The sequence below is a fragment of the Muntiacus reevesi genome, chromosome 7 (genome assembly GCF_963930625.1).
Source record: "Muntiacus reevesi chromosome 7, mMunRee1.1, whole genome shotgun sequence".
NCBI lineage: Eukaryota > Metazoa > Chordata > Mammalia > Artiodactyla > Cervidae > Muntiacus > Muntiacus reevesi.
This window is the reverse complement of record NC_089255.1, coordinates 89026212-89039026: the sequence shown is the minus strand read 5'-3', so window position 1 is coordinate 89039026 and position 12815 is coordinate 89026212. Positions and strand designations below refer to the sequence as shown.

At 42.6% G+C, this 12815-nt stretch overlaps 1 protein-coding gene and 1 long non-coding RNA gene across 3 annotated transcripts in view; one reads left to right on the top strand and one right to left on the bottom strand.

Moving 5' to 3' along the window:
* LOC136172472 (uncharacterized) overlaps window positions 1-12815 on the bottom strand; it is an 83298-nt gene that overhangs the window by 14769 nt on the left and 55714 nt on the right. The window contains exon 3 of one of the 2 annotated variants that reach the window (XR_010664028.1): window positions 9811-9890. The exons of the other annotated variant lie outside the window; for it this stretch is intronic. This is a non-coding gene — a long non-coding RNA (uncharacterized lncRNA). Of the gene's footprint in view, window positions 1-9810; window positions 9891-12815 lie in introns of those variants that run through there. 2 annotated transcript variants of the gene reach the window in all.
* The window catches only part of STON2 (stonin 2), a 158616-nt gene that overhangs the window by 127763 nt on the left and 18038 nt on the right, over window positions 1-12815 (top strand).

Here is a 12815-nt window from a genome sequence, read left to right as displayed (position 1 = left end):
TAGAAATTAATCATTTTCAGTTGTTTCATTTGCTATTATTTTCTCTCATTCCTAGTGTTTTCTTTTCACCTTGTTTATAGTTTCCTTTGCTGTACAAAAGCTCTTAAGTTTAATCAGGTCCCACTTGTTTGTTTTTATTTCCATTATTCTATGAGGTGGGTCTAGAGGATCTTGCTGTGATTTATGTTGTAGTGTGTTCTGCCTGTATTTTCCCCCAAGAGTTTTATAGTTTCTGGTCTTACATTTAGGTCTTTAATCCATTTTGAGTTTATCTTTGTGTATGGTGTTTGGAAGTGTTCTAATTTCATTCTTTTACACATAGCTCTTCAGTTTTCCTAGCAGCACTTACTGCAGAGGCTATCTTTACCCCATTGTATCTTCTTGCCTTCTTTGTCAAAAGTAAGGTATGCATAGGTGCGTGGGTTTATCTCTGGGCTTTGTATCTTGTTCCATTGGTTTATAAGAAGGAAAGTTACATGGCTCAAAATAGCCTGGAGTTAAAACTCCCCTCCAGGTCCTCCCCACCATTCTATGCAAAACAAAGAGCTCTCTCACCGGAAGAAAAAAATGGACATTAAGGCTGATTATGCCCAGCTCCCAGCCAGTCCAGCCTCTGGCCAATCTCCAAAATTCCTTGCCCTGGCCGTTTAAGAGATAGCTACTCCAAACAACCTTGGAGAAGAACAGACCCCCTTAAGACACTAGCTTTCCACACACATGCCCGTATATACTTCCTCTTTTCTTGGGTTAGGGCAGCAGCTCGCTAATCTGACTGCTGCCCCTTGCCGCCTCATTAAATGTGATCTGTTCCTGTAAAGTGCCGGTCTCGTTCTTTTTCTGAACCTCGCCTTCTCTAACTCCCTTACCCTACATTTTATTTCTGTTTTTGTTCCAGTACTGTACTGTCTTGATGGTGGTGGCTTTGCAGTACAGTCTTAAGTCTGGAGGATTGATTCCTCCAGCTCCATTCTTCTTTCTCAAGATTGCTGTGGCTATTCAGGGTCTTTGGAGACAGCCCCTTTTTCTAGCATTGCTATATGTTTACTGGGCACCAAGAGCATAGCCAAGAAAGAGACATCAAAAGACCAGTGTTGTGATAGGGAGGCTGAATAATCTTTGGCCCTGGTGGCAGCTCCAACAGTTATTTTTTAGATGAGTTTTATAATTTTTGCAGAGTTGGAAGACTGGTTTTAAAAAAACTTCCTAGAGAGCAAGGTGGGTGATGGTCAAGTCAAGCTTAACTAGGTTCCATGCAACATGAAAAGGCTAAGATACAGGTTGTCAGCATGGCCACCAGGGAACTGGAGCATTTACAATTCAGTTATTGCCCAAACAAAAGGAGAGCTTCACAGAGTAATACATCCTTCTTATTTGCCAAAGTGCCTTTCCCTTTTGACTGACAACCAAGACCATACTTCTGGTTACAGTAACCCACTCTGACAGAGACAGGGAAGAGGTGATATCTGTGTGTGTGTGTGTGTGTTTACCCATGCTAAATATTTAAAATATGCCTAGTGCACTGATCCAGTCTTCTCTAAATGTTTGGTCATGTCTCTCCAAAGGCTTGATCATGAACCTCTAATATTTGTATTTTTATAAATATACTATATTATAAATGTATTTCTAAATTACAAACATACTAGATATTTTAGTATATGTTTTCTAACATAAACAAAAAATAGAAATGTTTAAAGGATGGATTAAAAAGTCAACAAAAACAGCAGTTCTGGTATTTTTCTTCTCATGCCCAAGTGGCTCATTCTGTATACATACTCAGGTGCACTCCTCTGTGGGGCCTGCTGCTCTGGAACTCTAAAACGTCTTAGACTCAGCCTGCAATTACAAAGACAATTCTTAGTACCAGAGGGTTAATAGGAAGTTTTATGTCCTATCTTGACCAAAGTGTACTCATGACTTAGCACTTCTCTTATGTAGCTGACTCTAACACTGTATTGTGATAATCAAGGTGGCTCCGTGAATGCAGACTCTCACATCTCTTGTAATTCCTAAGCCTTTGCAATAATTGTGGAAAGATTTGGATTCATAGAATCGCAGCCCAAGACAAACATTCTTCTTTCTTTCTCCACCCCCTTTCCTTTGATAATGACAAAACTTCTAAGGCATTTGTTTCTCCCTGCTTCTCTCCCTGCCCCCTTTTTTTGCATCTTTAAGAACTCTGAAATAATGATAATATTTACATATTTTCATCATGATTGCTAACATTTATTGTGCTGTGAACCAGTTAAATTCACTGTCCTTAATTGATCTCATTTACCCTCACAACACTACAAAGTGGGTCCTATTAGTTCCCCTGAAAAGTTGATAAACATGAGGCTTAGAGAAGGTTCAGTAATGTGCCCAAGATCGCAGTTTTCCACAGCAAGGCCCTGTCAGTCAGATACCAAAGTCCTTTACCTTCTCTGCAGGGTCACAAATTAAGTGGTGAGGATGAGCATGGGGCCAGGAACTCAAGCCCCCATTATTAGCATAAACCACCCTGAAGCTATGTTTTCTACTATAGACCTTATGTCCACCCAGGAGACCCCTACTGTTCATATGCTGGATGAAGAGGGTGCTGGGGCCAGCCAGGACCAGCACTGAGTGGTATGAATCATCTGGGAGGAACTTTACACTCCATTTGCCTTTGAGGTCTTCTGAAAAATTTGACAGGTCCAAGAGTACAAATAGATCTCTACCTGCTAGAATAAATCTATTGGCATGGTAGAAATTAGTTGTTTGCTGTTTTTCTAACAGATTATTTTAACTTAGGAGCTTCCCTGGTAGCTCAGTAAAGAAACTGCCTGCAATGCAGGAGACCCAGGTTCAATCCCTGGGTCAGGAAGATGTCCTGGAGAAGGGAATGGCAACCCACTCCAGTATTCTTGCCTGGAGAACCCCATGAACAGAGGAGCCTGGCGGGGTACAGTTCATGGGGTCATACCAGTCGGACACGACTTAGTGGCTAAACCACCGTTTTAACTTATGTTTACAGTTTCTAAATCACACCTACCACCAGTCTGTAAGACTGTCTCCTTTGATCTTGGTAACTAAAAGGGAGCTGGACAAGTAGTGAAATGAAATCAAACTACTCCAAATTCAGTTGAAAAGAAGTGACTTACTGCGTACAGGAGCTGTTTGGTTATCTTGCTGTTGTTGCCATTGCTGGAAAATTTACATCGAGAGCAATGAGCTTTGGGTAATGAGCAAGGGGACCGTTTGTACAGATCCTTCCAGCAGGAACTGCCCCTCACCTTGCCATGAGTGACCTTAGCCCAGATGATTTATACCCCTCATCCCGAACAGACCTCTTGAATTCCTTCCAGAAGCCACGTTATAGCCTAGCAATGTTATAAAATGGAAGATAGGCTGGATACAGACGCAGTCAGGATGCCTGCTCTTCTCATTCCCAATAAATACAGTGAGCACGAGTGTATAGAATCATGCTTGAGAGGCCCCAGCTCCGTTTCTTTACCCCTGACCAAATGTACAGTGTCACCCGTGGAGAAGTAGCACTTCCCATCCCTGAGGTTCAGAGTGATCAGACGTTGAACCTGGTCTGCAGTAGAGTGGTTCTGCTGTGGAACTGTTTCAGGGCATTTACCTGGGAAGGGAAGGAGGGCAGGACTGTGTGTACTCACACTGTATAAACTCATCATGGTTGGACACTTACAAGCAGATGACCCTCCCGTGCTCCACCCCCAGAATAAGTAGGCTCCATGTCCCAGACCGTGGAAATCAGAGTTACAAGTATCACATGTAAAGAAGACGATGAGTCCCAGCTCTGTAGGGGTGCAGACTGAATGGCAGGACAATTGTTGTTGCTGTTGAGTTGCTCAGTCGCGTCCGACTCTTTGTGACCCCATGGACTGCAGTACACCAGGCTCCTCTGTCCTCCACTGTTTCCCGGAGTTGGCTCAAATTCACATCCATTGAGTTGGTAATACTAGCTGACCACCTCATCCTCTGTCGTCCCCTTCTCCTCCTGCCCCCAATCCCTCCCAGCATCAGGGTCTTTTCCAATGAGTCAGCTCTTCGCATGAGGTGGCCAAAATATTGGAGTTTCAGCTTCAGCATCAGTCCTTCCAATGAGCACCCAGGACTGATCTCCTTTAGGATGGACTGGCTGGCTCTCCTTGCAGTCCAAGGGACTCTCAGGAGTCTTCTCCAACATCACAGTTCAAAAGCACTCAGCCTTCTTTGGGTGCCCCCTAACCCTGCACAAATCTGGTCCTTTTGTGTTTCTCATTGTTGCAGTAACACATGCTAAAGGTGGAGAGGCGTGTGGAACTTCTTCTTCATGAGAAGAAGTTCCAGGGTTTGGGGAGCAACCTACAAAACCTGAAACCTGATTTTTACCTGTTCATCTAAAAGGGATGAGGCTCTTAGACACTGAGATCTCTGACCAAATGTAACAGCAGGGTTCAGTCCCTTTAACACTAGTGTAGGATGTGCGGATCCACCCTGGTTTTCCACTAAAGTCCAGGACCTTGACTGCACCGCTGCCCCCTTGTGGGTTCATTGAGTCCTTGGAGCTTATGAGCATCCTGGGTCATGGCTGGGGCATGTCCTCACGTGGTGACCAGGTGAATAGTGAGTGAGGACGTGGGGGCGCACACGGGTGAGCCTCCCAGGGTGGCAGTGGGGCAGGCAGTCCTGATGAGCGACCCGTCCTGACCGCGCTGAGGGCGTGGGCACTTGTCCCTGTTTCTGGGAACTTGCCCGCTGCCCCTCTAGGCAGTCCTTTCCCGGGTCCCCAACCCTGGCACTTGCAGGGCAGAAGAACTGTGCTCAAATCAGGACACCTTTTTTTTCCTTTGCCCCTCCGATATGTTCTCCTTGACAGTAACACCTGGATGTTGCTCCTTTTCTTTTTAGCTCCTGAACCCAAAGAGCCCTTTCCACTATCTTGTCACATCATAGAAGAGTGTGATGGGTCAGTAAGCAGAGAGCTTCACAGACTGTCCAAAAGGGCTCAGACCCTGGAAACTCCTCTCGGTTCACTCCTCTTTGGTGGGCTCTGAAAACAGTCTAGGGTGGGAGGGAAATGCAAGAGGCTTTTTTGCTATGGCAATGAAAAAATAAGTAAAACACAGATTAGTTTAGGTCATTAGGTAGCATCATTAGTTAAGTCTCTGAGATGCCCTGATATATAAAATGTTAAGAGACTAATTCCGTCCTAAAGGAAGTCAGTCCTGAATATTCATTGGAAGGACCGATGCTGAAGCTGAAACTCCAATACTTTGGCCACCTGATGCGAACAACGGACTCATTTGAAAAGACCCTGATGCTGGGAAAGATTGAGGGCAGGAGGAGAAGGGGACGACAGAGGATGAGATGGTTGGATGGTATCACTGACTCAATGGACATGAGTTTGTGTAAACTCCAGGAGTTGGTGATGGACAGGGAGGACTGGCGTGCTGCAGGTCATAAGATCGCAGAGAGTTGGACTCGACTGAGCAACTGAACTGACCTGAAGAGACTAACTTATAAAATGGATTGCCAGTTTTTCAGTTTACTGTAGATACTGGAATCTAGTCCTGCTCCCCTGTTTGTGACCTCTGCTGGGGAACTGAAGTTGGCCCCTTCAGACAACAGCAAGGTGTTACAGTGGGATCTCTGCCCAGGTGGGTGTTGAAGAATAGAGCCTTCATCTCAGACAACATGAGAGGCCAGTATCAGAAAGGCTCATTAAGTCAGAGAACCAGTGAGCCAGTTGAGTTGGAAGTTTAGTTGTCAGGGGAAGAAGCCAAAAGCAGGGATCCCAAGTGCTGGTGTTGAAGAAGGCTGGGGAAACGGGTAGTGGTAAAACCAGGAAATATTTAGACACGCATGTGCGTGTGGTCAGTCGTGTCCAACGCTTCGCAATCCTGTGGACTGTAGCGCTGCAGGCTCCTGTGTCTATGGGATTATCCCAGCAAGAATACTGGAGTGGGCTGCCCTTGCCTCCTCCGGGGATCTTCTCATTCCAGGGACTGAACCCTCATCTCCTGCGGCTCCTTCATTGGCAGGCAGGTTCTTTAGCTCTGAGTCACCTGGGAAGCCCAAATGTTTAGAACCAGATTTTAAAAATTTAGAACAGATTAGGTAGGCACACCCAAAATACTGGGGATGTTCCTGGGCCGTTCATCAAACTTAAAGGCTGATGCTTGCTTTTACGAGGGAAAATAAGTGATGAAATACATTAGCCCATCTTGATAAGCAGGGAGGGAGCCGGCACAGTGAGCTGGATCAGTCATCGGAAGGTGCTCAGTACTGCTTCTTAGCCCCTCTTAGCAAATACTGAATAAAAACCAGAACCTATTGTGAAATGATAGAGACTCTGTCAAGTGGTGGTAAGTGGTAGTTTGACGAACTCATGTCTTCACTTTGAGATATCTCTGACCAGCATCCAAATATCCCCTCCCCAAGACAATAAATGCTAAGGACAGATAAGCAGACTCAGACCCTCCGACTCCCCTTTTTATCAGTGTATTGTGATGATTAAGCAGGTCTCAGCTTATTTTATTCCAGTTAAGAAGCTCCCCTGATAAGGTTTAAATGAATAACTCCTTTCTGTCACCCATACACCACACATCAGGGGATGACTTCATGCCGAAAGGCTTCCCTCCGTAAATGTCAGTCATTGTTGAACTTCTTTTCTCCCACTGAACAGTGCTCCTAAAAAGTTGTGTGTCAATAACTCTTGCCAATCTCAAAGGTAAATTAACCAGATTTTAACTTAATGAACAAGCGTTAAGACAACACCAGAGTTGATGAATATTAAAATTAGGACTTGACTTTCAGTTTCATTTTAGGCAGTTGACTTAAAGTCACTGAGTGTCAGCCTTCTCAGCAAAAGGAAGGAGTCAGGTTTTCTTATTTCTAAAATCCCTACAAGTCAGAAAATTCTGTGTTCCTCTTCTCGCTAGAATTGATGCTTTTGAACTCTGGTGCTGGAGAAGACTCTTGAGAGTCCCTTGGACAAGAGGGAAATAAAACCAGTCAATCCTAAAGGAAATCAACCCCGAATCCTACTGGAAGGACCGATGCTGAAGCTGAAGCTCCAATACTTTCGGCACCTGATACAAACAGCTGACTCATTGGAAAAGACTCTGATCCTGGGAAATATTGAAGACAGAAGGAGAAGAGGGTGACAGAGGATGAGATGGTTGGATGGCATTACCAATTTAATGGACATGAACTTGGGCAAACTCAGGGAGATGGTGAGGGACAGTGAGGCCTGGCGTGCCACAGTCCCTGGCGTTGCAAAGAGTCAGACATGACTTGGTGACTGAACACACACACTAATATTGAGGTGCCCACTCTTCATCCGAGGCTAGTCATGCAGTATATGGTCTTGTGCAACATTAACTGTTACTGCAATAATCTACTTGTTTTTGCCACTGCTCATAAATTCCAAGGAACAGCTCTCAGTAAGTGTTTTACACTTGTCATTGCATTTAATAAACTCGGTTAACAAATGGGGGAAGAAGATGGCAAATCTCATCTGCTCTTTTCAAAAATATCATAGAATCTTACATTTTCTCCCCCACAGAGCTTACTTTTTCTGCAGTTTGGTGGTTTTGATTGCCATTGTAATCAATTAATTTAATCTTCGGGGAACTTAAAATCCATTGTGGTCTAACATCAAAAGGGCCCACAATTTCTTTTTAGTTTACATCAGTCAAGGCACTAAGGAAGCTCTTCAATTCACTTCAGTTCAGTCGCTCAGTCGTGTCCAACTCTTTGTGACCCCATGGACTGCAGCACACCAGCCCTCCCTGTCCATCACCAACTCCTGGAGTTTACTCAAACTCATGTCCGTTGAGTCGGTGATGCCATCCAACCATCTCATCCTCTGTCGTCCCCTTCTCCTCCTGCCTTCAATTTTTCCCAGCATCAGGATCTTTTCCAATAAGTCAGTTCTACACATCAGGTGGCCAATGTATTGGAGTTTCAGCTTCAGCATCAGTCCTTCCAATGAACACCCAGGACTGATCTTCTTTAGGATGGACTGGTTGTATCTCCTTGCAGTCCAAGGGACCCTCAAGAGTCTTCTCCAACACCACATTTCAAAAGCATCAATTCTTTGGCACTCAGCTTTCTTTATAGTCCAACTCTCACATCCATACATGACTACTGGAAAGGTACTGGAAATTCTCCCTGTAGTGTAGAATGAAAACCTAACCCTCATCCATGATTTTTATTTAGCAGCAGCCCGACTCATAACACCCCTGGAGAAGACAATGGTAACCCACTCCAGTACTCTTGCCTGGAAAATCCCCATGGACAGAGGAGCCCGGCAAGTTACAGTCCATGGGGTCGCAAGAGTCAGACACGACTTGGTGACTACACCACCACCACCAACTCATAATAATAAAAGTAATTTGGAGGTAGTGAGTGGAAGAGAGAGTAAGTAAAGTGAAGTTGGATTTTTGGTTATATTTTAATGTCAGTAAAACAGAATTGTGGATGATAATGTTGTTCTGAAAATAATTCACTTTGCTGGTTTCTTAGTGGAGAAATTTGCCAGACTTTCCCTTCCCCTTATTGTTCCCAATACCAGCCACACCAGTCACAGGTGTCTTAGGAGAGATCTAACTGCTGCTTTATCAACAAAGACTACAGCAAAGCTCTTGGTTTTCTTTCTCTAAGGTTAGTTAGTGGGAGGCATAAAGATACATTTTGACCTTTTAGTATTTCTTTATTTTGTAAGCAACTCAGCATTTTTGAAGGAAGCAAAGACTACAGATTTAGAATTTCAAAAATCACCTCTTATCCCACATATTTGTTTTCACATCAAAAACCTTTTTAATATGTTTATATACTTTATATCATGAGTATGTATCATTCTAGCAGCAGCAACAACAGTAGGTATAGCAGCCAACATCTAATGAACATTTAATGTTTGCCAAACACAATTTTAACATCTGGATTAATTTTTCTGAGCAACCCTGTTAGGGAGGATTTAATATTTTCCTAGTTTCATTAATGGGAAAGCTAAGACACTGAAGTTAAAACAACTTGCCCAAAGTCATACAGCTAATAAGCTGCAGATATGGAAATGAAACCCAGGCAGTCTGACTCCACATTGTGGGCTCTTGTTATTTACTCAGTAATATAGATATCATGATCAGCTTCCATGTGCATTAACATCATCAACAGCATCATCATGACTGATGCATGGGGTTCCAGTTTGAGGATATAACAATTGATATAACCAGTCTCCTATTAGTGGATATTTAGAAAGTGAGATATAGTTACTTATTCATGTCCAACTCTTTGTGACCCCATGGACTGTAACCTGCCAGGCTTCTCTGTCCATGGGATTCTCCAGGCAAGAATACTAGAGTGGGTAGCTGTTCCCTTCTCCAGGGGATCTTCCCGACCCAGGGATAGAACTTGGTGTTAACAGGGGAGAATTTTTAAAGCAGGATTTGCCAGTCCTTAGGTTCGCCTCATGGGAAATAGATGGGGAGACAGTGGAAACAGTGACTGACTTTATTTTTGGGGGCTCCAAAATAACTGCAGATGGTGACTGTAGCCATGAAATTAAAAGACGCTTACTCCTTGGAAGGAAAGTTATGACCAACCTAGATAGCATATTAAAAAGCAGAGACATTACTTTGCCAACAAAGGTCCGTCTGGTCAAGGCTATGGTTTTTCCAGTGGTCATGTATGGATGTGAGAGTTGAACTGTGAAGAAAGCTGAGTGCCGAAGAACTGATGCTTTTGAACTGTGGTGTTGGAGAAGACTCTTGAGAGTCCCTTGGACTGCAAGGAGATCCAACCAGTCCATCCTAAAGGAGATAGGTCCTGGGTGTTCACTGGAAGGACTGATGCTGAAGCTGAAACTCCAATACTTTGGCCACCTCATGCGAAGAGTTGACTCATTGGAAAAGACCCTGAAGCTGGGAGGGATTGGGGGCAGGAGGAGAAGGGGACGACAGAGGATGAGATGGTTGGATGGTATCACCGACTCAATGGGCATGAGTCTGAGTAAACTCCGGGAGTTTGTGATGGACAGGGAGGCCTGGCGTGCTGTGATTCATGGAGTCGCAAAGAGTCGGACACGACTGAGCAACTGAACTGAACTGTTCTGAACTGTAAGTTCGCCTCAAGAAATGCTTTACTTTCAGGTGAAAATACGAACCACCATGACCCTCTGTGAACTATGAACCAATTTTGTTTTTCATCCAGAAAAGTGCTTTTATTTTTTTCCTTAAAAATGATTTTGTAGAAAATCAAATTCTCATTTTCAGAAATTTGACCTATTACATTACTACCATCCCCAAAGATGGATTTTTAAAACAGTTTGCAATCATGAAAGATGAAGATGCCAAAGAAGAGGTAGCTTTGTAACAATCTTTTGATACTTTTAATGAATATAGAATCTCTAGAAATTGATCTAATTAAAAAAATTTGCCTCCAAATTTGGAGATGTGTGTGTGTTAGCTGCTCAGTCGTGTCTGACTCTCTGCGACCCCGTGGACTGTAGCCCACCAGGCTCCTCTGTCCATGAAATTCTCCAGGCAAGAATACTGGAGTGGTTGCCATTTCCTTCTCCAGCGGATCTGCCCAACTCAGGGATGAAACCTGGGTCTCCCTCACTGTCGGCAAATTCTTTACCGTCTGAGCCACCAGAGAAGCCCCAAATTTAAAGATAACTTAATTTAAATTGTATTATGAGTCTAATGCTTCAAAACTGTCTAGGACTTCGTGTGATTTCAAGTAACTTGGCTTACAATTCTAAGACTTACTGTAAGAAAATTAAATTATCTTCAGTGGAGACAAAGGCCTCCCCCCCCCCCCTTTTTTTTTTTTCAGTTTGGGAGAGGATGGAAAGTGCTATTTTGGGGACAAAATTCCCAACAGAAGAAAATCCTTTGGCAGCAAGAATAAACAGCTTTGGCAGAATCCACCCTCCAAGCGAAAAGGACTTAAGAGTACATGTGAAGCTTGGGAGTAGTCCTGAGCTCCAAGGCAGAAAGGATGTCCCTGGTACAAGGGGTGAGTCAGCACCAGACTGTGAGTGGAAATACTGTCCACAAAAGCTCCATAGAACTGCTTCATTAGAAAGTGATACATTTTGTGATACATCCCCTTCCCTAGGGAGGTTCAGTTACTGTTTCAAGGAAGTGATTATATTTTACTCAGGTCTACATTGCCCCCTTTAGCCTTCATTATAACCACCACAGCAGTAATAATAATGTTATCAAATAATGTTATCAAACAGTAGCAGCAGTAGTAAAATATGCCCTACAAACCTCGATTGTTTTCTGATTCCTTTCCCTTCATTTTCCAGAAAATAAATCACTTCTACATCTACAAAAGTAGATTAATGATTCATTTGAGGGAGAGTCTCCTCTCTAATTTTAAAATGCTTTGAAATTCTTTTGTGATGCTGTACATGTAGAAAATACTTTCTGCTCTTTTTATTTCTGGGTTGAGTGTGGGTATGTATGTGTGTGTGTGCATGTATTCAGCTGACATTTTCAAACTGATGCTTTCAGTAGAGGTAATCACTGTTTGTTTGAATAAATATACTTTGAAAGATGGATGACAGGTAGCCCTCCCATCCACGTGTGATTATGTGTTTAATTATGTGTCACACTGCTGATTTGGTGTGGCTGGGTATGATATTCATGAAGATTTAGCAGGATGGTAAGAAAACTCAACCGTTTGAATATTCATTTCTCTTTGTGTCCAAATGTCTGGAGGTGGAAACAGTGGGTGGAATGGAGATCCCGATACACATTTCTACAGAGACAGTGAGAACACTACTGCTCCAAAGCAGAGTTTCTTTTCTCAACTCATTCAGTTAACAACCCTTTACTGAATATTGGCTCTATGCCAGACACTGATTTGTTTTCTGGGATATTCCTTCATCAGAATCTACACCTGACTTTATAAAGGCCCCACGCCCCACCTCCCTTCCCACAACCACAGCAGACGCACAGGGTCTTTACGGAAAAGGTTTGGAATTTTTCTGCCTTGAAACTCAACTTTGCAGCTCCTTCCTTGAAGGCCCTGCAAGAGTGGAGTTTTATTTATAATAATCTTTTTTTTTCTTTATAAAATAAACCCCAAGATGGAAAAATATTTTAGAGAAAAAAGAAGAGATTAATATCAAGAGCATTTTCTTATGTTTCTACGGATTTGTAAACATTTTAACGGCTGCATGTTATTCCACTGTGTGCCTCAGTTTCCTAACATTCACCCCAAACTTGGTTCACAATTTGGATTCATTTCCTTAGGGTAAGATTACTAAGTCATTGTAAGACGCTTAATACTTAAAAGTATTTTAATACTTAAAACTGCCAAAGCATTTTCAGAGAATTTATAGCAACTTATAGTCCCACTGAGGATCTATTTACTGTTCATATTATAGCACCCTTACCCTCATCAAATACTAAAACTTGGAAAATCTTCACTTTCTTTTAGGGGATTTAATTTTCATTTTTCCTATTACTAGTGAAACTGAACATTTCTCACCTGGTTATTAGACATTTTTGCTTTTTCTTTCCTGGGTTGTCTATCTGTCCTCTGCCTGTATTTCAAGTTTTTATAGTTTTCTTATTCACTTGCATATGAAACTTATTTCTTAAGGATGCTAGCATTTTGGCTTTAGTATTTATTGATCACATTTGAGTAAAAATCCCTCCAATTACATTATTCACATTCATATCATCACTTAGAGCATATGGCTTGTTTTGTTCAATGTGATCAGCTTTATATCATTTTATGTAAAAGGTGGTTTTGATGTTTAAAAATTAAGAATACATACATTAGAGTCAAAAAGAAAAAAAAAGAAACCTATTCCAGAAACTTCTATA